The following is a 27,951-nucleotide window of genomic DNA, read 5'->3' on the forward strand; positions in this document are numbered from 1 at the left end:
ATATTAATCTAATGTAATGTGTGTGCTCAGTCCTGTCTGACTCTTTGAGACCCCTTGGACTATAGCCCACTAGGCCTCTCTGTCCATGGAATTTTCCAGGTGAGAATATTGAAGTGAGTTGCCCTTTCCTTCTCCAGGGGATCTTCCCAACACATGGATCAAACCGGCGTTGCTTGCCTCTCCTCTTCCGCATTGGCAGGGGGATTCTTGACCAGTGCACCACAATATTAGAAGAGCATTTTCAGAGAAAGTAGATTACTATAGTTGGAGGCCCCAAATGGTTACCTATAAAAAAACAAGCAAACAAAGCCCCACGGATTTAAGCTTAAGTTTTTTTTTTTCTTTGAAATTGCTGGCTTTATTTATTTTACATATATAAGCCTAGATGCAGCCATTTGGTAAAGGAAGTAGAAAATATCTATGAAAATTACATCTGAAGGTTTTAATATAAGGTTGCTTTTCTTAATCTGTGCCTTAATTTTAAAATATCAAAGGTGTATGTCTGCAAGTAAAAGCTGTGCTTTAACTGAGATAACTGAAAATTATGAAACTTGTTCAGCTTTAGCGTAGAAATAATTCTTATTAGCACAGAGAAAATAAAATGTTCTATATGAATTTTTTGATTTCATGGTAATTCTGGCTATTTTAATTGTATATTACTTGAAAGGAAAAGATCAAGTTTCCAGCTGTGTTGAAGGGTGATGGATTGCTATTCAAATGTTTAAATTCCCATTTTGTGCTTTACATCCTTGACTCGTAGGAAACAAGGCGTGTTAATTCTAAAGTGGCTCACTTTTAAGAGGCCATCTGCAATCACACTGGGTGGTTTGCAGGCAGTTGGTATTAAAAAGTCACTCAGCTCATTAGTAGTCCAATTAGCTGATATGTAGTGCAACACTCTGGCAAGTTGTCTGGACTGCCATGTAAAATCTAGGCAGATTCTCAGCTATGGAAACTGCTAGAGACAAGAAGCAAATGGACATCCTAATGCAGAAAGTTACCTAGAAACTATTCTTCAAATGTTAATGAATCATCTAATATTCCACTGAGAATATATAATTTATCTAGGTACGTATCCTAATCAGATTGTGATATCATTCCAAGTCACTATTAATATCTGATACATTTGTGTTAAGTCACTTTAGTCGTGTTCCACTCTTGTCGACCCCGTGGACTGTAGCCCACCAGGCTCCTCTGTCCATGGAATTCTCCAGGCAAGAACACTGGCATGAATTGCCCTCTTCCCTCTTCCAGGGGATCTTTCTAAACCAGAGTTTGAATCCACGTCTCTTATATCTCCTGCATTGGCAGGTGAGTTCTTTACCACTTGCACCACCTAGGAATCCCTCACATACATATAGTTTTTATAAACAAATGCAGAAAATAAAACCTGGTAAAATTCTTCCTGATCCACAGGTATTAGCATGAGAGTTCCTTCTACAGAACTCCTGACAGGGACAGAACACTCACTACATCGCCTTGGCAACCCCAATTGTTTGAAATTTCTTCCCATATTGAGATGAAATCTAATTTCCATGCAACTTCCACTTATGGGTCCTTTGGAGCTACAGAGAATAAATTTAGTCTATTTTCCATATTGCTCTTCTTCAGATAATGAAAGGCAGCTATCAATTGTGTATGAGGTTTAAAAATACCCTGTTAGTGAATGAGTTGGTTAATGTTCTTTTTGTTGCAAGCAACACAAATCAATTCTGGCTAGTTTAAGCCAAGGGGAAAAAAAATTCTTTTTTAAGAAACAATGGGTTTCCTGAGGTAGGAGGAGGAATTGAACAACCCAGGCATGGGAAGGAGGAATCCATGGATTGCTCAGGGAATTGCAAGAGCAGCAGTCAGAAGCTGTTGTTTCTAACCACCATTATTTACTTTTAATGTACATTTAATTCATGACAAATTTTGATGTTTTGGTATGCATATGCACTTTTTTTTTTAATGAAGATCAGTTTAGTTTGAGGAAAAAAAAAACTTAGGCCTCTTCAGTTATGGTCTGAGATGTGTTATGCCGTACTCTATTTCAAACACAATGGTGTGATCAATGAAACATCCTTTGTGCCTCTAAGTAAAACTTCCACACTTGACTTGATGGACATTATGATCCAAAATTAACCAAAAAATAATAATGAGTGCTCATAAACTAGTTATTGTGTTTGAAAAGGCGAATAAAGAATACATTTTCATGGAACATAACCAAAATTTCATTGACTGAAAGCATACCAAATGATCTTACATCAAGCATTAAATCTCTTGTAATGTTTCAGTCGACTTATATCACATAAGTAGGCAAAGAAAAGAATATCAAAACAAAAACACACATATTCACTCTGGCAATGAAAAGAAGAAAGAACAGTTTTTAAACATTTGTATTTTTGTTTATTTATCTATAGGAAGATACACTCATTTACCTGAGGTTTGTGAAGACATGACTAGGAGGCAAAAAGGGGTATCTCTGACTTCTAGCCTGCAGAACTACGGGAAAATAAATTTCCCTTTTAAGCCATCCAGTCTGTAATATACTGTTGTGGCAGTTCTAGTAATTTAATAAAAGTTTACAGCAAGAAACAACAATGTAGATGTTGTTTTAGTAATATTAATGAAAACTGTTTTGTGTTTCTATTACTGTGGTCAGATTTACTTGGTATCTCTAGATATTTTCTTGATAATATTTTACGATTATAAATATAAAAATGCATATACATGTATATGGGCTTCCCTGGTGGCACTAGTGGTAAAGAATCTGCCTGCCAATGCAGGAGACATAAGAGACACAGATTTGGTCCCTAGGTTGGGGAGATCCCCTGTAGGAAGGCATGCAACCCACTCCAGTATTCTTGCCTGGAGAATTCCCATGGACAGAGGAGCCTGGCAGACTACAGCTCATGGGGTGACAAAGAGTTGGACATGACTGAAGTGACTTAGCATGCATAGCTGTATATGTTATTTTAAAAGGAGTAATAATATATTCAAAGTTTTCTACACTTAGATTATTTTCCCTAGAGATATCCTAATGATTGTTAAAGTTCAAGTGCAAGACAAGTCTAGCAGACATTGAAGATTACATTTTTTTCCTGATTAATTGCCATTAAAATAGAACATGACTAATTGGCCAATTTTATAACCAGTGCTGTTATCATTGCATTTAACATCAAACATAATATTTATTTTGCTGATATTAGCAATTGCATTATCCCTGTTATTCATTGGGGATAAATGTCTGTAGTTTTAATTTCTTACGGTGTGCTTTTCTGGCTTTTTTTTTTTTTCCCAATCATGGCAATTCTGGCTTTATAGAATGTTTTTCCCTTTTCAAGTTTTTGGAGGCATTTGAGAAGCACTGGTATGATTATTCTTTATATGTCTGAGAGAATTCACTAGTGAAGCCATCTGGTCCTGGGCTTTGAAATGATTTTTAAATTAGAAACAAAAAATAAAGAATAAGGAATACTCTCATATTATAGTTTATCATGTTAAAATCTCAAAATATGGTTGTCAGTGTGTTGAAAAATATGATCACTATTTTAAATTATCAGTTTGCCTTTGTAAAAATCATATAATCTACTTCAATAATAATTTAAAATAGCTTGTAATAAATCTATATACTATTCTTGATTTTCCAGATTTATGGTACAAAATGGTTGTTATGAGTTGATGTTATGAGTTGTTACAAATGTTCCTCCAAAATGTATATGTTGGAGACCCAGTCCCCAATACTTCAGAATGTAACCTCCTGGAAGATAGGAGACTTACAGAGATAAGTTAAAACGAGGTCATTATAGTGGATATTAATTCAATAATGACTGGTGTCTCTATTAAGAGGGAAAATTTGGACACAGAGCCATTCTCATGATGAAGACGATAAAAACAGACATAAGGATTTAGCTTTCTATGAGCCAAGAAGAAAGGTGTGGGTCAGATCCTTCCCTCTTAGACCTCAGAAGGTACATCTTGATTTTGGACTTCTAACTTACATTCCGAAACAAATATCTGTTGTTTAAGCTGCCCAGCTTGAGATGCAGGCATCAGCCTCTTTTCAAATATTCACTTTACACTACTTCACTTTTACAAAAGACCTGCATTAGTACCTGTTTTCACTAACTAAAAAAAGATTCAAAGAGAATTTTCACAAATAAGGGTGAAAAGCGAAAACAATGCTCAGCATGGGTTTTGCAGTCAGCAGTTACTGAGGCAGGACGCATCCTGAGCAACAAGTGCCACTGCAGCAGAGTGGCGCTGCCAGTCTCCTGACCTGGAAACTACCCTCAGCATCACGACTTCAAACTGACATGGCTTTGAAGTGTGTCTGTGAGCATTTGTGCTTTATCTCCTTTTACTTTGTGCATCAGTTAGTAAGATATGACCAAAGGTAGTTGTTTCTTCTATTTCCTGTATGCCATTTCAACTTAAGAAAGATGTCATAGGACTGTTCTACTTTTGGATATTGGGAAAACCTGTACTTCTTTAAGTTAGTCCTAGTAATTTAATAAATTGGTTTTTATAAAGTATCTACTGATAAAGTATCTACAGAGTGAGGTCATCATTTTATTTCACATGTAACTAATTCTTAAACTATTACATTATAGTTTATTCATGTTAAAATATAAATGCATTTTCTAATAATGAACAGTACAATTTAGATTGAGGTATATATTGTATTTGCATTTAGAGACACAAATGGTTACAGATATACATATTGATTTTCAAATGAACTTGACAAATTAAGCAAATTAAGGACTTTAAATTAAAGTTGTATTCCACTATATTTAGGAAGAAGAGTTGTTTTTCTTTTGCTTAATCACAGGAAAAGTAAATTACATTTTAAAGCATCTATGATATAGTCAGACCCTCATGATTTCACTTTGATAAACTTGAAAGATTAGGAAAAACTGAAAATCTTTCTTACTTACAGAGAGTGCTGTTTATTCTTCTTTTAACTTAGAACTAGTAGTCCTGAAATTTTAGTTGGTCATAAGTATTATTTGAATCAAACAAGTGAAAGATAAACATTTTCTAATTCGCCACATACTCCAAGATAAGAAATCTGATGAAAATTGAATCAAGTGCCATTTCTCAAATAACCCTATACTAAACATGTAAAGTTCTCAGTAGCCTTCATAAATATTGTGACGATTGTGATTATTTCTATGGTGTAGCAATTTTTAAAACATCAGGAGAGAAAAACGTTTTACAATTAATTATTCAGAGCTAATATCAAACATACTCTCATTTGAACTTTACACTTTTTCCTCCATTGCTTCTGAAAAGTTCAGAGCTATTTGACTTGGTTTTCTATGGTTTTAACCATTGGGGTGGAAACACTCCCTTAAATGAATTCTTCAGGCTATTAGCTTAGATGTGCCCCATTTATTTGTGCTCTGCTATTTTCTTATACATATATTAGAGACTATGTAAGTAGATTCTATTACTTTCCATTACTCTCTGACCATTCAGTCTGTGATTTTGTAACTAAGGAATTTTATTATAAGATCAAAGAAACCTGTATCTAAAACATATTTTTAAAAGCATAGAATATGTACCTAAATGTTTAAAATGCTTTGCTTTAGCACTATTTGAGGTGTCTAGATGTCAAACAAGCTAAATAATGGGTTATAAAAATTTCTAAGGATAATGCAATGTTAAAAGACAATCATTATCACAGCAGTGTATTCAAAGTCACTATATAACAATTCAGTTCAAGATTTTTCACTAACATTTTGCCTTGAGACTTGGCATAGACATTTTCTAAGGAAGTATATTCATCAACTATTTTATTTCCTTGAGTACACTCTGAAATGCATGAGAAAAGAAAAACACAGCTTTATGTGTGCATTCATATATGAATTTGTATCTGGTTATGTGATTGTGTTTATAAACAAATTAGCTCCATCTTATTTAGTGTTTGTTAACAACTAGTAGATATGAAGGTTTTATCATATTTGCAAGCTAACAAGTGAGCCTGCTACAGTTTCACATATATACTGGAGAAAGGCATGAAAAGCTGCGTCAGGGACAAGGCATTTATTACTAAGAGCAAGAAAAGTTGCAGAACACCAACACTTTCTTGTGCCAACTCTCCAAACCTCAGATCCAACAATGTGATGAGAAGAAGAGCAAGATACACCCCAAAAAATCAATGCTACATTAAAGGAGAGGAATTCTCTATTTAGGAAATTCAAATTGTTATACTGTGCAGTTGGGCTTCCCTGGTGGCTCAGATGGCAAAGAATCTGCCTGCTATGCAGGGGAATTCTTTATCATCAGAGCCACCAGGGAAGCCCCATTTGGTATGTAAGTCTGGAAATAAATTATTTACTAAATATAAAGAAACATGTAAGAGGTTATTTGGTTCATATTTCACCTTATGAGGAGTTGTAAACTACTCATGACATCATTTGTATACAAAATTTAATGACTAGAATTTTAACAATATATTTTGGAGACATTGGTGAAATTATTTTTGACAGAGAAAGAACATTTTCAAATTATTTTATTTGTACATTAAGCCCAGTTATTTATCTCTGACAACTAGAACATTTACTTAAATAAATGTCACCTGTAGTGTTCATTTGGGCTTCTGAAGTGGCTCACCAGTAAAGAATCTGCCTGTAATGCAGAAGACATGGGTTCAACTCCTGTGTCGGGAAGATCCCCTGGAGGAGGTCCTGGCAACCCAGTACAGTATTCTTGCCTGAGGAATTCCATGGACAGAGGAGCCTTATGGGCTACAGTCCATAGGGTCACAAAGAGCGGGACACAACTAAAGTTACTGAGTACACATGCCCACATACGTAGTGTTTATTTTATCCAGGTTAATAAATCCTAGACATTTAATTAGGGGCTTCCCTAGGAGCTCAACTGGTAAAGAAACTGCCCACAATGCTGAGACCCCAGTTTGATTTCTGGATTGGGAAGATCCCCTGGAAGAGGGAATGGCAACCCACTCCAGTATGTTTGCCTGGAGAATCCCTATGGACAGAGGAGCCTGGTAAGCTCCTGTGTTTGTGTTTCTGAATGGAACTTTTTGAATTTTCCCCAGATTACCATATGTATTGTAAAGAATACTGTACTATTCATTTTTATTTCCTGTTCCAGTCATTTTGTCACTTATAATCAAATAAGAAAATGTTGATTGTTGAAGTGTACCAGACATTGACATAGCTGGGACATACAAATTCAACAGTGTATGTAGTTTGGATTTTGTGTTGCCATGATTCCTACATGCATCCATCTTACTGTCTATGAAAGAGAGTCATTAAATAGCAATAATAAATATAAAGGTCACATAGATATGTGTGTATGTGTGAGTGTGTATATATATATACACAGACACACACATTTGTGTGTTTAATTGTGATCCATAGAAGTATAAATATGGTGAATTGGGCTGGTCTGACTGAACCCCAACTCAAGCCTACATGACCTAACTCCCCTGATGTAACCCCACTATTATATTGGGTATACCATAACATTTAAAACATACATTGTCGTAGCAATTTAAATAACTGAAACCTCCTCATTATACAAATTAAGAATAAACTCAATATAAGAGGACACTAGAAGACTATGGGGCTATGAGAACCAGATGTATTTTAAGAGTTGGCATCTGAATAAGACACACTGGAGTCTATGAACTTGGAAAACAACAAAATCCCATGAAATAAAGAGGGAAAAAAGAAAGATCAATGGATAGCTTAGTGGATATTAAGAAGAAGGAAAAAGAGAAATAGTGACCAAAAGAGCATAAATAGAATAGTTAACATAAATGCAAATATATCTATCAACAATCATAAGAGACAGAAATATATATTCCATATATTCACAGAAAAAGCAAATAATAGGAGGTTCACATAGCAATACAAGTTTTACTTTACCATTATATAACTGTCAATTCTTTTCCTCAAACTTAAGAATATATATATCATTTCAGTTCAGTTCAGTCGCTCAGTCATGTCCGACTCTTTGTGACCCCATGAATCGCAGCACGCCAGGCCTCCCTGTCCATCACCAACCCCTGGAGTTCACTCAGATTCACGTCCATCGAGTCAGTGATGCCATCCAGCCATCTCATCCTCTGTCGTCCCCTTCTCCTCCTGTCCCCAATCCCTCCCAGCATCAGAGTCTTTTCCAATGAGTCTCCTCTTTGCATTAGGTGGCCAAAGTACTGGAGTTTCAGCTTTAGCATGATTCTTTCCAGAGAAATCCCAGGGCTGATCTCATTCAGAATGGACTGGTTGGATATAAGTTATAGTTCATTATACTTTTATTATAGTATACATTTTTACCATCAGGGCATGTGATCTGTGTGATAAGTTTTTATATTTTCCTTGCATTGTTCCTAAACAACTTCAAGATTGTACTAGCATTATAAAATAATATCCCTTAGGAATATTATTTTTCCTTCCAAGGAAAATATAAAAACTTATCACACAGATCACATGCCCTGATGGTAAAATGTATACTATAATAAAAGTATAATGAACTATAACTTTAGAAATTATATGCATGTACTCCCAAATAAATGTTGAGTAAAAGAGAAAATGATAGGTAAGACTTATAAATATTTACTCTAAAAATAATAAAAGTTCTCTGTATGAAAACTTATAGGCACAGTTATAGCAGTCACAGAATAAACAGAAAGGAAGGAAAGATATATATGTGAGCATAAAAGCAAGAACAAAAGTGAGAAAGATCACCAATGATCAAAAAGAGAAAACTGTATATTGCAAAATCATTGAATCTGCAAAACTGTATGTTGTAAAATCAAGATTTGAAGACAGAACTCTTATTTTCTTTCATATAGTCATCTTTGATTACTCTAAATACATTCAACTCAGTAATTTTAATACCGTTTTGCTAAATCTTTAAATACTAAGCAATTACTTTCTAAAGATATTAAGATAATATTAGATAAAGAATAAACAAAATCACTTTGTAATGCTAGTAAAATCTTGAAACTGGTCAGAGGTAACAGAAGAAAAATTTAAAAAATCTGTCATTAATCAGAGTTGCAATATTTGTAAATAAATTGCAAGTAACTCATATTCTGTAATATATGACAAATAAAAACAGAATTACTAGATAGCCTTTAATTGAAGAATGAAGCTATTTCAGCATTGTATGTTATAAATTAATCATTAGAAAACTAAAGCTCTAAATTGCTATGATTATCAAATTAGATACTGAAGAATGTCAATGAATTCTGATGCTAATTTTTGGTAAAAATGAACAATATTAAAATGAAATGAAATATCACATACTATTGTAGGCTTCCCATATGGCTCAGATGGTAAAGAATTTGCCTGCAATGCGGGAAACCTGGGTTTGATCCCTGGGTTGGGAAGACGCCCTGGTCTAGGGCATGGCAAACCACTCCAGTATTCTTGCCTAGAAAATCCCCATGGACAGAAGGATCTGGCGTGCTGAGTCCATGGGGTCACAAACATGACTGAGCGAATAAGCACCTTGTAGACTACTTAGATTTTAAAAACTTTAAAAAATACTAAATAAAACATTATAGTCAATAGCAAATTTTAAATTTATCTATTAAATCAACAAAAATCTAAGGATTTTTATCAATACTAGTTTGAACAATAAACCAGATTTCCTATTGAATATCAGGTATTTGAGGAAGTCTAACTACTGGGAAGCTTATAGAGTGAATCCAGCAATATTTAGTAATCTTGAAAATACTTCTATTTACCAGCAATTTTGCTTTTAGCCATATTGTCTAAGGAATCTCTTGCACACACATATCAGGATACGTGTGATACTGTTTATAGCAATAAAATTTGGAAAAACATGACTTGTCCACCAATATGGGGCAAGATCATTAAGTTATAGGACATTTTAAAGTAGAATGCTATATGGCAGCTAAAGAATAGAACATAACCATACCATATATTTTAATATTATTGATCTTAAAGCAAAATGTTAATTGAAGAATCAAGAAGTTGTCAGGATATATACATGTGAAAACACACAGGACAAGTTTAAACACACATTAAACACACAAATAAAGCCTATGTGTGATTTATCAATGTATATACAGCAGCAGTATAAAAACAAAACTTTCTGTTCTGTGTGGACCATGGCCAGTGTTCAAGAAGATAAGATTAGATTAGCAGGTGTGCTTCTTCAGGTCTCTCCTGATTCAGGGAGAGAAGTTAGGGTCCTGCCTTTTTCTTCACTTGGCTGTTGTTGACAGACTGCAGGTTTCCACAGATTAGAAATTTCACCTTGTCTGGAAATAGTCAACTGTGATTTCCATGCCTACTGGGCCAGAAAGAGGAAGATATTTCAGTCTTGCCCTGACTCTGACTTTAATCTGAGTCTGGAGTTTTTTTCCCTTTTGTTCTCTGCTGCTGCTGCTAAGTTGCTTCAGTCGTGTCTGACTCTGTGTGACCCCAGAGACGGCAGCCCACCAGGCTCCCCTGTCCCTGGGATTCTCCTGGCAAGAACACTGGAGTGGGCTGCCATTTCCTTCTCCAATGCACAAAAGTGAAAAGTGAAAGTGAAGTCGCTCAGTCATGTCTGACTCCTAGCAACCCCATGGACTGCAGGCTACCAAGCTCCTCCATCCATGGGATTTTCCAGGCAAGAGGACTGGAGTAGGGTGCCATTCCCTTCTCTACCTAGGTAATGCTAATTTATTTGCTTGACTCCCATAGCCAATCTAATAAAGATCACACTTTCAAATGTTAAAAAAAAAAAAATGATTGAGACACACTAAAGGCAGAGATGAATATCTGGATATCTCAAATTAACACCTGAGAAAAGTTTTTTCAGAATTTTTTTAAAGGCTACACTCAAAAGATGAGCTCTACATATTGAACAAAATACACAATCATAAAATATGACAAAATAATGTTGATTTTGATCCATTGTATTGATTTCAAGTGTTTCATTTTTATAGAACCATGCGCTTACTGGAAAGGAATGAAAACAAAAGATTATCTGCATTAGCCAATTCTCCATACTTTGACATTCACCAAAGTTTTTATTCATTATCTGTTTAACAACTCAGTGATAAGTATCCTACCATTCTCACCCTGGAGGTAACCTTCTGAAGCTATTACAAGGTAGCAGTTCTAATTATTGTAAAGATTTTATGACATTACACACATTTGCTTTGCAAAATCTCTACTCTTCAGAGCCATAGGTAAAATATTTAAATTCTATTTGCAAAGGAAGCATTTTAAATATCTGAAATATCATATTTGTCTGAAATTTCACCCAGTCTAATAAGAATCTTCTCCCTTAGAACTCCTCTGACAAGGTTTCTTTCCTCTCTATCCTTACTGCTATCACTTGGAAGAAATCCAGCTTAACAATATTCTTGTTAAATCGTGCTTATGAGGACTATGTGTGACAGTTCAATTGAAGTCTGAGAATCAGACAAAGAGCAGATGCATTAGAATTGTGTGAAAAATATTTACCATTTAATGGTGTTATCATGATTAATCTATTTCTCTCTCTCTCTCTCTAGAAAGAAAGAACCAAATGTACTGCTTGCCTGTGTTTTGGATCCAGTTTTTGTGCAAAGCACAGAAAAAAATGTTCTCTACAGCTCTTAGGCTTAAATTTCTTTGTTATTGTTTTTGCAGTCAGATCATAATGGTAAGCCTTTAAATTGTACTTTATATGAACTGTTCCACTCAATAACTGTACAGGTTTTAAACTATATGTTTTTACTAAATTTCAGGTTTTTGAAAAAAATTTATCAACTTGTCATATTTACTATATCAGTTATTTTCTCTGGGTTTGTGCCATCTGCCAATTTAAACAATGTCTTCCTAAATCTATTTTTTTTGAAAAGAGGAAGTTGAGGAGAGAGATTTACTGAATTGATCTCTTTGTTTGTATTCCCAGAGTCTAGCAATATTTAGTGACAATGAACTGATATTTATGTAATGATGAATCCTTAGTTTGGGGATTCCAGTTCATTCATCACTAGATTTTCAATTGGAATGGTTAACTATCTATGAATTTATTTAAATGATTTATGTGTGTTAGTTGCTCAATCGTGTCCAACACTGCAACCCCATGGACTATAGCCTGACAGGCTTCTCTCTCCATGGGATTCTCTAGGCAAGAATACTGGAGTGGGTTCCCATTTCCTTCTGCAAAATGATTTATGGTTGAGCTCAGATTTTTTTCAAATATCTGAAGTAGAATCTCACTAATGACTTAACATTGATAATGTCATTTAATAGTTCCTCTTTCTTCCATCTCCCTATTTCTATTCATCCCATTCCCTCTTGTCAGATAAAATTTCCTAAGACTCAACTCTGATTAAAATGTTGACCAACGGAGAAGCTGTATCTAGTGTAAGAGCCTTATTATTAGTTGTGCAATATTTACCATAATTTTTTTTATCTTTCCAATCAAAACTGATGAAATCCTCTGAATTTAATGTTTTTAACCATTCTTGAATTTCTGAAGTTGAATGCAACCCTCTTAAATTACAGATCCCTGACTTGCTGTTGTTTAGTCGCTATGCTGTGTCCAACTCTTTTGCAATCCCATGGACTGTAAACCACCAGGCTCTTCTGTCCATGGAATTTCCAAGGCAAGAATACAGGAGTGGGCTGCTATGTCCTTCACCAGAGGATTTTCCTGACCCAGGGATTGAACCTGCATCTCCTGTGTTGGCAGGTAGATTCTTTACCAGTGGCTTACCTCTGTTGTAAATGGCAAAAATAACAACAGTTATTAATTACTATGTTGGATGGAATTTAGAGATTGGCACTTTATACAAAATAAAAGTTATGGTAATAAAGCTTTTGTAATTTCTACTTAATAGTTCCATCTGGAAAGTAAAGCTTTAAACCCAGGTCTTACTCATTCAATTGCTGTGTTTGTAATTCTACTGTTTCCTGTAACCTCCCAGAGTATTTTGTCATTTACTTGCACTTCATCCTTTTACAGTAAGTGATACCTAGAGTTATACCCAAGTTCTTTAGACAGTTCATGAAATAAAATAAAATAAAATAATTCTTTCCTCTTTCTCTTTGTTGTGGCTTTCTCTAATTTCTCCACTGCTCACACTGTCCTCCCCCTTTTCTTCGAAACCTTTATTCCTCTTTCTCTTCCTTTCACCCAGTTTATAGTTAAACATTGGATAAAAAAAATTAACTTTTCAAATTTTCTCATCAAAAATTGAGGAAGAATTGGCCCAATTTTCCCTTATTTATTATTTTTCCTCACATTATCCTTAATTTCCTGAGTTGATGCTTAAAATGTCATGAATAAAACACTGGGTAGTTCCAAATAGTAATACTTGTTTTACTATTAGTTTTAATTTGATCATAGCATTGAAGTTTCTCTAGTTTCTTTAGTTTTTTATCTATTAGTTAATTATTTGGCAATAATTTTGAAAAAGCAAATTATTTGTTGATAGCCAGAAACTAGTTTTGTAAATAATAATTTAAGCATGTTTTGTTTGTAACTCAGAAATTTCTGTCAGGTGTAATTAAAAGTTGTCTTTTAACCATTTCTGTTTCCCAATATGCTTCACCAAGTATCTTTAAAATAAAACATGAAGGACTACAGAAATGGTAAACACTATATACTTAGGATGGAATTCTAGCTGAGCTATTTAAAAACCCTAAAAGACGCTGCTATTAAAGCGCTGCACTCAATATGCCAGCAAATTGGGAAAATTTTCCAGTGGCCCCAGGACTGGAAAAAAGTCAGTTTTCATTCCATTCCCAAAGAAGGGCAATGCCAAAGAATGTTCAAATGTTAGTTGTCCAGTCATGTCTGACTCTTTGCAACCCTGTAGACTATAACCCACCAGGCTGCCCTGTCCATGGAATTCTCCAGGCAAGAATACTAGAGTGGGTAGCCATTCCCTTTTCCAGGGCATCTTCCCAACCCAGGGATTGAACGTGAGTCTCCTGCATTGCAGGCTGTTTCTTTACTATCTGAGCCACCTGGGAAGCCCAAAGACACTGGGCACAGCCTATAGGGAAAGGTCCCCCTGAGACTCGAACTCAGATCTCTGGATTCAGAGTCCAGAGTGCTCACCATTATACCATGGAACTATGGCATCCTGTATGATGTCTTTCAGATTTAGTGGTTGTCTGGCTGGTTAGCTTTTGGCACCTTATTCACATGTCAGCCAATATCAGGTCATGTGTCTTTCTTAAGCAGGCTTGGTTGTATTAAATCTCTTGATGTTTGTGTGCTTTGCAAAGAACAGCAAGATGAGCCTAATCCTCAAGTGAATGTGTTTCTCAAGCATCTGCCTGGGTCGCATTGACAAATGTCCCACTGCCACAAGCAAGGCTCATGTCCAAGATTGTACTGAAGGCGTGGAGAAATTAATAAACACACCAATTTCATTTGTCTGTTTGTTTATTCATAAATGCATAAGCTCATTTTGCTACCCAGAGAGAAGTGTCAGCATGTCAGGAAGTCAGATGATCATATTATCCTTGGGATTTAGACATGAAGAGTACAGAATGCATGGATCAAAGAACAGAGGACACTGAGTATCCAGACAGCTCAGCAAGAGCTGCCTGAAGGCATGTCTACTTTAGCAGAACAATGCATAGACAAGTCAGTGTGGACATATCCTGATGCCAATAGCAAAATGTGATCCTAAACTCTTTCCTGGAATGAAGATGCTGCCCTGCAGAGGTGGTTTTTTATTCTGATAATAAATTCTGGCTAAATCTGTGCAAATCATTATAGTTAACTCACACTAAGTATATATGTTTATATACATGCACAAGCTTCTGTACACACAAAAACCAGCTAGTCCTGACTAGAGATGTTAAACAAACGCTGATACTTGAATGTTGGAGTCATTCTCTTGGAAAGATACTCTTGTTTGTCTTTTCAGATTTCCTTCAAGTCAAAAGTGGATAATGACTAAGGCTGTTCATATATAACTCAGATTTGAATGGAAGCTTCCAGTGCCTACAATATAACTTTACTGTTGCTTCTGATGAGTCTGAATGTCACATGAATAAAACTGACACAACTAAATGAACATTTATTTAAGAGATTTTTACCACAAAAATGTCTATCTTAAATCAAGCATATAATCAATAGACAAACTGAGTATTGTAATTTATCATTTCCCTGTCTTTTTAAAATAATCCTCATAGATGACAAATAGTCTAAAAATAACTATCAAGTGTTTTGTTCTCTGTGCACATAGAAACTATGCTATTAGCAGTTCTTCAAAATAAAAAAGGAAAGTCTCATCTACTGCTTTGTAACTCTAATTTCATGTCAAATAAAAATTAAAGACTTTTATCTATATATATATCATTAAAAGAGTGCCTTTCATTGCTCCTAATTACTGGCAAGACTTTTATTCAAAATAAGCCACTTATTCAATAAATTTGTAGTGTCTTTGTATAGGTAAAATATACACAATCTCATAAAAATACATATGTATGTATTTATCATCATGATTTCTAGGATAATGTAACAGCTTTATTCCATTTTACCAAATATTTATTCATTCTATTGTACCATCACAGAAAGCTCTCTTTTACATTCAACTTCAGTGTTTGCATGTATATTCAAAATTTATACGTGCATATTAGCACATGTGTAAACTAACTTATGATTGTTTTATGCACATTCTATTTTTAAAATAATATATTTTTCTCTTTTTCAAATAAAGGCAATGGCACCCCACTCCAGTACTCTTGCCTCAAAAATCTCATGGATGGAGGAGCCTAGTAGGCTGCAGTCCATGGGGTCACTAAGAGTCAGACATGACTGAGTGACTTCACTTTCACTTTTCACTTTCATGCATTGGAGAAGGAAATGGCAACCCACTCCAGTGTTCTTGCCTGGAGAATCCCAGGGACGGGGGAGCCTGGTGGGCTGCCATCTATGGGGTCGCACAGAGTTGGACACGACTGAGGTGACTTAGCAGCAGCAGCAGCAGCAGTGTCCAAAATAGTGTTCTCCACTTAGAATATATTTATTCTGCATTATGGCAGAATATCTATATTTGAAAGAAAAATTCACAACCCCACTATATATCTAGGGTTTATGAAGATTGGGAGACTCTCAGCTTTACTAAAAAGCATCATCCCCTTAGTTACTAGATGACATCCATTAATGTGCCATTCATATTCAGACATTTATTTGTCTTAAATCAAACTTGGATGTCACATATAACATAGGGATATTCTGACCATGGATAAATTTAACATTCTGTTTCAATTCTGTTCTAGTTTAGTCCTGTAAAAGTTTATTAGGAAAAAAAAAAAAATAACTCATCCACTTTTATGTAGATGGTTGAAGCTTAATGTCTTTGCCATTGTGGGACCAAAGTCATCCCTTTCCTGCTAACTGTCTGCTAGGATCACAGTAAGCTTTTAAAGGGCAGCCCGCTTCCATGGGCAGTTCACAGCATGGGTTTTTGCTTTCTTTCAGGTCAGCTGGGACTGTCTCTCAGATGTCCATTTTTTCTACTAGTAAGAGAAAACACCTTTTAAAGGACTAATGTGATGACACCCACCAGATAATCATCTTATTTTAAGATCAACTGTGCAGTATAACATAACCTAATCATGGAGTGACATTTTCATCTTCACAGAGGATTATGCAGGGCACATACACCAGAAGGAGGAAAATCTTAGGGGACATCTTAGTGTGCTGCCAGACCTTAATGACAGAATGTTAATGTAGGTGTGAGAAATGTTCTTGTAAAATTTGATCTCTAAAAATTGCAACATTTTGGGAGAATTTGAAAGGATATGTCTGACTGTACAACTGAAAATTGAAAATGTAAGGGCTGATAGGAATATAAAATGTGAGGATCTTACCATCTACTCTGTTTCCCTAATTGATTTCATGGTGCCTTTGTAACAAGACAGCCTATGTCAGATATTTATCAAACTATTTATTTCAAAAATGGGTGCTCACTTTTTCTCGTAAACTAATACTGCATTGCATGGGCCATTCACATTAAATCAATCTTTTTCTACAGCTTCCTCAATTTCATCTCTTACTAAAAGCAATCAGTGTTCACAATTCACACAGATTCTGGATTCTCTCTTCATATTTCATTTCTTCTAATGGACTAGTCCATTCTTTCATGAGCTCATTGTTGTTTTATAACATCTTGCCAAATATATCCTCTATATATTAACCTAGGACTTCCCTGGTGGCTCAGACGGTAAAGTGTCTTGCTTACAATGTGGGATACCTGGGTTTGATGCCTGGGTTGGGAAGACCCTCTGGAGAAGGAAATGGCAACCCACTAACCAATGCACACTATTATAATAACCAATATACACTATTAACCTCATTTTTTTCTTAAAAGCTTTCCATATAGTTACAAGTTCATTGGGATTTTGATTGCAATGTGAAGATAAGTGGGCAGCAAGGTAACCAAATAAGTTGTCCTCATATAATGTATACAGATTTATTTCTTACTTCCCATATCAGGTTCTTGTCAACCTCTCAGTAGCTCAAATGGTAAAGAATCTGCTTGCAATGCAGGAGACCCAGGTTTGATCCCTGGGTCAAGATCTCCTGCAGAAGGGAATGGCAATCCCTTCCAGTATTCTCGCCTAGGAAATCCCATGGATAGAAGACCCTGGCGAGGTACAGTCCATGGGTTGGCAAAGTCAGACACAAATGAGAGACTAAGCATATGCATATCAGTTTCTTACCATTTACAAGCTGACTGCTAAATCACTGCCAAATATACCAGTTCTTTTGCTCTTGTTACATCCACTACTTGAGGTGAATTCTATACTCATTTTACATGCTCACTGTCAGTGGGTTCACTTCACGACACAGGACCCTAGGCTTCTGGAGGTTCTACCATCTTGTGTTACCCCCTCTGTGTGGCCTTCAAGGATGCTACAAAAGGAACGAGGTAATGAAGATAATGGGCTTCCCTGGAGGCTCAGATGGTAAAGCCTGCAATTTGGGAGACCTGGGTCTGATCTCTGGGTCAGGAAGATCCCCTGGAGAAGGAAAAGGCAACCCATTCCAGTACTCTTACCTGGAAAATTCCATGGATAGAGGAGCCTGGTGGGCTACAGTTCATGGAGTTGCAGAGTCAGACATGACTGAGCGACTTTACTTTCACTCTCAATGAAGATAATGGTGACCTCCTTCAAAAGGTCCATGCACACACTGCTGCACTCAGGGCCCCCAACCCTGAAACAGGCCACCGCCGACCCACACCTCCACCAGAGACTCCTAAACACTGACAGGCAAGTCTGGGTCAGTCTCTTGTTGGGTCACTGCTCCTTCCTCCTGGGTCCTGGTGCGCACAAGGTTTTGTGTGTGCCCTCCCAAAGTCTGTTTCCCCAGTTCTGTGTAAGTTCTATAATCAAATCCCACTGGCCTCCAAAGTCAAATTCCCTGGGGTTCTCAGTCCCTTTGCTAGATCCCCACATTGGGAAATCTGTTGTGGGTCCTAAAACTTTCTTAATTGTGCAATAATTTATTTTGTATAATTGTTCTGCAGTTTGTGGGTCATCTACTCAGATGTGGCTCTATGGTGGGGTTAACGGCAACCTCCTTCAAGAGGGCTTATGCCACATGATGTGTGACCCAGGTCTGCTGCACCCAGAGCCCCTGCCTCTGCAGCAGGCCACTGCTGATCTGTACCTCTTCAGAAGACACTCAAACACTCAAAGGCAGGTCTCACTCAATCTCTGTGGGACGTGGGTCCTGGTGCACACAAGGCTTTGTTTGAGACCTCCAAGCATCTCTGGCAGCTATGGAATTTGATTCTAAATGTGATTATACCCCTCCTACAATCTTGCTAGGGTTTCTCATTTGCCTTTGGACATTGGGCTATCTCTTTTGGTGGGATCCAACATTCTCCTGTCAATGGTTGTTCAGCAGTGAGTTATAATTTTGGAGTTCATAGTCAAATCTATGGTTTTTCCAGTATTCATCTATGGATGTGAGAGTTGGACTATAAAGAAAACTGAGCACTAAAGAATTGATGCTTTGAACTGTGGTGTTTGAGAAGACTCTTGAGAGTCCCTTGGACTGCAAGGAGATCCAACCAGTCAATACTAAAGGTCCTGAATATTAATTGAAAGGACTGATGCTGAAGTTAAACCTCCAATACTTTGGCTATCTGATGCGAGAACTGACTCATTGGAAAAGACCCTGATGCTGGGAAAGATTGAAGGCAGGAGAAGGGGATGACAGAAGATGAGATGGCTGAATGGCATCACTAACTTGATGGACATGAGTTTGAGCCAGCTCCGGGAGTTGGTGATGGACAGGGAGGTCTGGTGTGCTACAGTCCAGGGTCACAAAGAGTCAGATGTGACTGAGCGACTGAACTGAACTTAACAAGCAACATCAGGGCTCTATTTTTAAAATAGAGTTTGAGAAAAAGTGAAAGTGAAGGGTTAGTCCCTCAGTCGTGTCCGACTCTTTGTGACCCTATGGACTGTAGCCCAAAAGAAGCCTCTGTCCATGGGATTCTCCAGGCAAGAATCCTGGAGTGTGTTGCCATTCCCTTCTCCAGGTGATATTCTTGACCCAGGAATTGAACCCAGTCTCCTGTATTGCAGGCAGATTCTTTACTGTCTGAGCCAGTAAGGAAGCCCTAGTGAGAAAAAGTAACCAGACATAAATTAAAACTGTATCATCTCATTTACATGCTTTCAAAAGGCAGAACTGATCCATGGTGCTGTGAATCCAGATAGTGGTTACCTTTGGGGAAAGCTATTTGATGAAGAGGAGGCATGAGGGTGGTTGCTTCTAAGTGGTTCTGTTTCTTGATGTTGATTGTGGTTCAGTTCCTGAAAGCTCGTTGAGCTGTACCTTTTTATTTAAGCATTTTTTTTTTTTGTCAGTACCCATTTAGTGTTTCAATATAATTGTAATGATAGAATATAAAACAAAATGAATACTTGAAAGTTGACTACCTGGTTAAAACTATTGATTTCCCAGTCTGAGATGACAACTTATTGTAAGGTCACTGTTATGAAATTTAAACAAGTTTATCTGCCTATGTCATAACTTTTTTAATCTATAAAATGCTATTTACAGTCTATCCTTTGATTTAGTAAAAAATTAAGTTATGTGATCTATGAGGTGGAGCTTCATGTGTTATTTGCTTTTAAGGGATCCCACAACTCCTCCTCCCTAACATACACACAAATAAACAACACAAATAAATAACACACAAGACAAAAATAAAATACCTCTGGGAGTAGATGACATTCAAGGCTATTAATTGGGTCAATATGCCATGGGTTAGACTTTACATGCGATAATGAATTCTTGTTGAAGGGTACTCTTTTTTTTTCTCTTGGTCCTGAATGGATGTACTGTTAAAAAAGGATTGTGCCTAGTTTTTCTTGGAACAAATTCTTGTTTTAGAAAGGCCTGCCCTGGGAAGATTAGGTCAGCCATTCTCTGAGTTGAAGGCAAATCTCCGGTTCCTCTTTTGATTTTCTTTAGAGCTGTCATTGGGCATATGCGCCTCTGTGACTACTATTATAGTTCTTATCAAATTGACGTGGTGCTCCTGGCAAAAGGAGAAGAAGCTGCTAAGGTTGGCCTTCAGCCTAAGGAAAATAAACCTTTGGATCAGCCTGGTCTGGCACATCAGGGCTTTACACTACCTTTTAGCAAGAAAGTGAAAAGAATATGGCCTGATGTTCTTTAATCTGTGGATTTTTACATAGTTTTAAAAACCTGAACTCAGGGATGCTTCGATTAGAATAAAATTTTGGTTTTATGATCAAGAATCTAGTCCACTTAAAAATTTTTTAAAAATTAAAAAAAAAGAAAGAAAGAATGATCCTAAAAATAGTAAAAATATATCTCAGCACTGTTTATAATAGCCAGGACATGGAAGCAACCTAGATGTCTATCAGCAGATGAATGGATAAGAAAGCTGTGGTACATATACCCAATGGAGTATTACTCAGCCATTAAAAAGAATACATTTGAATCAGTTCTAATGAGGTGGATGAAACTGGAGCCTATTATACAGAGTGAAGTAAGCCAGAAAGAAAAACACCAATACAGTATACTAACGCATATATATGGAATTAAGAAAGATGGTAACAATAACCCTGTATACAAGACAGCAAAAGAGACACTGATGTATAGAACAGTCTTTAGGACTCTGTCGGAGAGGGAGAGGGTGGGATGATTCGGGAGAATGGCATTGAAATACGTATAATATCATATATGAAACGAGTTGCCAGTCCAGGTTTGATGCACGATACTGGATGCTTGGGGCTGGTGCACTGGGACGACCCAGAGGAATGGTATGGGGAGGGAGGAGGGAGGAGGGTTCAGGATGGGAAACACATGTATACCCATGGCGGATTCATTTCGATATTTGGCAAAACCAATACAATATTGTAAAGTTTAAAAATAAAATAAAATTAAAAAAAAAGAAAAAAAAAAAAAAAGAATCTAGTCCAATCTACTAACACCAAAAGGATTTATGGTATTGTTTTGTTGTTTAGTAGCAAAGTCAAGTCCGACTCTTTTGTGACCCCATGGACTGTAGCCCACCAGGCTCATCTGTCCCTTGGATTTCCCAGGCAAGGATATTGGAGTGGGTTGCCATTTCCTTCCCCCGGTGACCTTCCTGACTGAGGGATCAAACCAGTGTCTGCTGCATTGACAGCCGGATTCTTACTGCTGAGCCACCTGGGAAGCCCTCCCTTATGGTATTATATAAATAACTATTTCTGATAGACATGTGCAAATTCATACATTTTTATAATATAACAAAGCACAGAATCTTAACAAATGTTTACATACTGAATTTAACTATGTTTTAGAATATTAATTTTCAAATAGTTCTTCCCAGATCATGAATTACTGAACAATATGTCCCAAGTGAGGTAAGAATTACCAAGAGTTACCAAGGTTCCAACTAAAATGATTTTTTCTTTCTTCACTCCATTCAATGGGCTAGGACCACTTGAAATTTTTATATACTTTACATCTTTAATGCTTTCCTTAGATAGGTGAGATAACTTCACTTCAAGAGAAAATTAGATTTCAAGGAACTGAATTAGAATACTAGTTAAAAAAAAAAAATCTGTGAGCTTCTGGGGTTTGACCATAGGTAAGATCAACATTTCAGCAAATTTTTACTGTGTTTCATGCATTTTATCTCATCAATGAAGACTGCAGATGGCCCTCCTTGTCAATTCTACTCACCCACCCCAGAACTATTTTCTCTTCATAGCATCAGCAGTGGTTCTTTCTTATTTTTTCCTGCCTCATTTTAGTATTTCCATACTATAACATTTCTTGTTGTAAGGACTTTCTTTTTCTTTTTCTTTTTCTTTGTGCCTTTTTAGTAATGTTTTTAATGGGGTGCACTTCTGTGTTAGCTCAGATGGTAAAGAATCTGCTTGCAATGCAGGACACCCAGGTTTGATCCGTGGTTCAGGTAGATCCCCTAGAAATGGGAATGGCTATCCACTACAGTATTCTTGACTGAAGAATCCCATTGACAGAGAAGCCTGGTGGGCTATAGTCCATGGGGTCACAAAGAATCAGACACTACTGAGTGACTAAGCACATACAATATTGTTTATGAGTTACAGCATTGGTTCTTAAATTTTAATGTAGGAATCTGCTAACAAACTAATTTAAATGCAAATTATTGTACTTATCAATGAAGATTCTGAAAAAGTTAGTAGTCATGCCAAAGAATGTCTCTATTTAATAGTCATTACAGATAATTTGAATACAGTGATTTCCACAGCATATTTTGAGATTTAGTGTATGATGGGTCAGAAATAGGTTGAAAATTAACCTAGTTAGCAGTGGATATTTCATTTTTAGAGTCTGAGGTTGAAAATCTAGCAGATAATAGAGTTTGATATTGCTTTCTTTGTATATCTTGCTTACAGTGTCCATGGACTGTTGTTTTAGGGAAAAATTTGTGTAATCTTGTTTTTCTAGTTACTAAATAACGAGTATCTCTAGGATGTGATGGTTATGGTTTTATTCATTACTTTTTCCAGCTACTGAATCTGGGAAATTAACATTTGGGAGTTAAATATGCTATGTAAATAATAGGGCATGTGGCACCACCTTTGTAGAAATTACATTAGTATCATCACAGAACATTTTCTGTTGAGTAATTTTGCATCAAATACATTTTTTAAAGGAAAAAAATGACCTAGTAAACTTAAAATATTAATACATTTTGTATTTTTTTGTTTTTTTTCTCTATTTTTGTATTTCCTTCCTTATTTTCCCTCCTTGTTCCCTCTCATTCTCTTCCTTTGTTTTTTACTTTTTCTTTCTTTTCCTCAGTACCCGCCACCACAGGGACTATCAATGTATAGGTGCTCTGTAAGTGTCTGTGAATGAACAATAAGTAAATTAGTAAATGATACAATATCATCATTCCATAGGCTTAGTTAAATTATATTGACTAAAAGAGACTGACATTAAAATACTTTTTATTGATTATTATGTACTTGGTTGAATATTGTCTCTTCAAAAATTCATGTCCTCTCAGTTCAGTTCAGTCGCTCAGCCATGTCTGACTCTTTGCGACCCATGAAAATCAGCATGCCAGTCCTCCCTGTCCATCACCACCTCCTGGAGTCCACCCTAACCCATGTCCATTGATGCCATCCAGCCATCTCATCCTCTGTTGTCCCCTTCTCCTCCTGCCCTCAAACTTTCCCAGCATCAGGGTTTTTCAAATGGGACAGCTCTTTGCATCAGGTGGCCAAAGTATTAGAATTTCAACTTCAACTTCAGTCCTTCCAATGAACACCCAGGACTGATCTCTTTTGGGATGGGCTGGTTGGATCTCCTTGCAGTCCAAGGGACTCTCAAGAGTCTACCCCAACACAACAGTTCAAAATCATCAATTTTCTAGCCCAGTTTTCTTTATAGTCCAACTCTCACATCCATACATGACCAGTGGAAAACCATAGCCTTGACTAGATGGACATTTGTGGACAAAGTAATGTCTCTCCTTTTCAATATGCTGTCTAGGTTGGTCATAACTTTCCTTCCAAGGAGTAAGCGTCTTTTAATTTCATGGCTGTAATCACCATGTGCAGTGATTTTGAGCCCAGAAAAATAAAGGCAGACACTGTTTCCACTGTTTCCCCATCCATTTGCCATAAAGAGATAGGACTAGATGCCATGATCTTAGTTGTTTGAATGTTGAGCTTTAAGCCAACTTTTTCACTCTCCTTTTCATTTTCATCAAGAGGCTCTTTAGTTCTTCTTCACTTTCTGCCATAAGGGTGGTGTCATCTGCATATCTGAGGTTATTGATATTTCTCCCAGCAATCTTGATTCCAGCTTGTGCTTCTTCCAGCCCAGCGTTTCTCATGATGTACTCTGCATATAACTTAAAAAAGCAGGGTGACAAAATACAGCTTTGACGTATTCCTTTCCTATTTGGAACCAGTCTGTTGTTCCATGCCTCGATCTAACTGTTGATTCCTGACCTGCATATAGGTTTCTCAAGAGGCAGGTCACGTGGTCTGGTATTCCCATCTATTTCATAATTTTCCACAGTTTATTGTGATCCATACAGTCAAAGGCTTTGGCATAGTCCATAAAGCAGAAATAGATGTTTTTCTGGAACTCTCTTGCTTTTTCCATGATCCAGCAGATGTTGGCAATTTGATCTCTGGTTCCTCTGCCTTTTCTAAAACCAGCTTGAACATCTGGAAGTTCACGGTTCACGTATTGCTGAAGCCTAGCTTGGAGAATTATAAGCATTACTTTACTAGCGTGTGAGATGAGTGCAATTGTGTGGTAATTTGAGCATTCTTTGGCATTGTCTTTCTTTGGGTCTGGAATGAAAACTGACCTTTTCCAGTGCTGTGACCACTATTGAGTTTTCCTAATATGTTGGCATATTGAGTGTAGCCCTTTCACAGCATCATCTTTCAGAATTTGAAATAGCTCAACTGGAATTCCATCACCTCCACTACTCTGTTCATAGTGATGCTTTCTTTTTTCTTTTTTTTTTTTTTAGTAGTACATATATTTTATTTATTTATTTTTTAAATTTTATTTTATTTTTAAACTTTACATAATTGTATTAGTTTTGCCAAACATCTAAATGAATCCGCCACAGGTATACATGTGTTCCCCATCCTGAACCCTCCTCCCCCCTCCCTTCCCATACCATCCCTCTGGGTCGTCCCAGTGCACCAGCCCCAAGCATCCAGTATCGTGCATCAAACCTGGACTGGCAACTCGTTTCATACATGATATTTTACATGTTTCAATGCCATTCTCCCAAATCTTCCCACCCTCTCCCTCTCCCACAGAGTCCATAAGACTGTTCTATACATCAGTGTCTCTTTTGCTGTCTCGTACACAGGGTTATTGTTACCATCTTTCTAAATTCCATATATATGCATTAGTATACTGTATTGGTGTTTTTCTTTCTGGCTTACTTCACTCTGTATAAGGCCCACTTGACTTCACATTCCAGGATGTCTGGTTCTAGGTGAGTGACCACACCATCATGATTATCTGGGTAGTGAAGATCTTTTTGTACAGTTCTTTTGTGTATTCTTGACACCTCTTCTTAATATCTGCTGTTTCTGTTAGGTCCCTACCATTTCTGTCCTTTATTGAGCCCATCTTTGAATGAAATGTTCCCTTGGTATCTCTAATTTTCTTGAAGAGATCTCTAGTCTTTCCCATTCTATTGTTTTCCTCTATTTCTTTGCATTGATCACTGAGGAAGGCTTTCTTATCTCTCCTTGCTATTCTTTGGAACTCTGCATTCAAATGGATATATCTTTTCTTTTTTCCTTTGCTTTTCACTTCCCTTCTTTTCACAGCTATTTGTAAGGCCTCCCCAGACAGCTATTTTGCTTTTTTGCATTTCTTTTTATTGGGGATGGTCTTAATTCCTGTCTCTTGTACAATGTCATGAACCTCCATCCATAATTCATCAAGCACTCTGTCTATCAGATCTTGTCCCTTGAATCTATTTCTCACTTCCACTGTATTCTCATATGGGATTTGATTTAGGTCATACCTCAATGGTCTAGTGGTTTTTTCCACTTTCTTCAATTTCAGTCTGAATTCAGTAATAAGGAGTTTATGATCTGAGCCACAGTCTGCTCCCAGTCTTTTTTTTTTTTTTTTTTTTTTTTTTTGCTGACTGAATAGAGCTTCTCCATCTTTGGCTGCAAAGAATATAATCAATCTGATTTCATTGTTGACCATCTGGTGATGTCCATGTGTAGAGTCTTCTCTTGTGTTGTTGGAAGATGGTGTTTGCTATGACCAATGTGTTCTCTTGCTAGAACTCAGCCTTTGCCCTGCTTCATTCTGTACTCAAAGGGCAAATTTTCCTGTTACTCCTGGTATTTGACTTCCTATTTTTTCATTCTAGTCCCTGTAATGAAAAGGATATCTTTTTTGGGTGTTAGTTCTAGATGGTCTTGTAGGTCTTCATATAACTGTTCAGCTTCTTCAGCATTACTGTTGGGGCATAAACTTGGATTACTGTGATATTGAATGGTTTGCCTTGGAAACGAACAGAGATCATTCTGTCATTTTTGAGATTGCATCCAAGTACTGCATTTTGGACTCTTTTGTTGACTATGATGGCTACTCCATTTCTTCTAAGGGATTCTGGCCCACAGTAGTAGATTTAATGGTTATCTGAGTTAAGTTTGCCCATTCCAGTCCATCTTAGGTCGGTGATTCCTAGAATGTCGATGTTCACTCTTCTCATCTCCTGTTAGATCACTCCCAATTTGCCTTGATTCATGGACCTAATATTCCAGGTTCCTATGCAATATTGCTCTTTACAGCATCGGACCTTGCTTCTATCACCAGTCCCATCCACAACTGGGTGTTGTTTTTGCTTTGGCTCCATCCCTTCATTCTTTTTGGAGTTATTTCTCCACTGATCTCCAGTAGCATATTGGGCACCTACCGACCAGGAGAGTTCATCTTTCAGTGTCCTATCTTTTTAGCCTTTCATACTGTTCATGGGGTTTTAAAGGCAAGAATACTGAAGTGGTTTGCCATTCCCTTCTCCAGTGGACCACATTCCTTCAGACCTCTGAACCATGACCTGTCTGTCTTGGGTAGCCCCACATGGCATGGCTTAGATTCATTGAGTTAGACAAGGCTGTGGTCTGTGTGATCAGATTGGCTAGTTGTCTGTGAATTTGGTTTCAGTCTGTCTACCTTTTGATGCCCTCTCTCAGTGCCTACCATCTTACTTGGATTTCCCTTTCCTTGGACGTGGGCTAGCTCTTCACTGCTACTTCAGCAAAGAGCAGCCGCTGCTCCTTACCTTGGATGTGGGGTAGCTCCTCTCGTAATTGACTTAAATATTATGTTAGTTGCAGGTGTTCAACAGTATCATTCAATATTTTTATACATTACAAAATAACCACAATAGGCCTAACCACCGTCTCTCACCATGCATAGTTATTATAGTACTTTTGACTATATTCCCAATGCTCTGTATATTTCATTCCAATGACTTTATATTATAATTGAAAGTTAATATCTCTTGATGTCTCTTACTTATTTCAGTCATCCTCCCCAACCCTTTTCACTCTGGCATCAACTGTTTGTTCTCTGTATTAGTCTGTATCTGTTTTTTTTTGTGTGTGTGTGTGTGTGTGTGTGTGTTTGTTTTTTATGGTTTTTCATTTCAAAACAATTTTTTTTAGGTTACCCATAAAAGTAAAATCATACAGTATTTGTCTTTCTCTGTCTAAATTGTTTCCTTTACCATAATACCCACAATGGCCATCCATGTTGTTGAAAATGGCAAGATTTCATTCATCTTTTATAACTAATACTGTATTGTGTATATATACAATATATTCCTTATCTACTCATCTAATAACAATTCATCTAATGGGAAGTTAGGTTGCTTTCATATCTTGGCTATCACGAATAGTGCTGTAGTGAATATAGGAGGGTATGTGTGAGTATATGGATGCTAAGTCACTTCAGTCGTGTCTTACT

The 27,951-nt window shown here is 36.8% G+C and overlaps 1 non-coding gene across 1 annotated transcript; it reads right to left on the reverse strand.

Annotated features, from left to right (window-relative positions):
- Positions 1 to 13,985: 13,985 nt before the first annotated feature.
- On the reverse strand, positions 13,986 to 14,057 carry TRNAQ-CUG. Its single transcript has one exon. It is a non-coding gene; the product is annotated as a tRNA-Gln (tRNA).
- Between the last annotated feature and the right edge of the window lie 13,894 nt (positions 14,058 to 27,951).

Source organism: Bubalus bubalis, chromosome 13 (genome assembly GCF_019923935.1).
Source record: "Bubalus bubalis isolate 160015118507 breed Murrah chromosome 13, NDDB_SH_1, whole genome shotgun sequence".
NCBI classification, from domain to species: domain Eukaryota; kingdom Metazoa; phylum Chordata; class Mammalia; order Artiodactyla; family Bovidae; genus Bubalus; species Bubalus bubalis.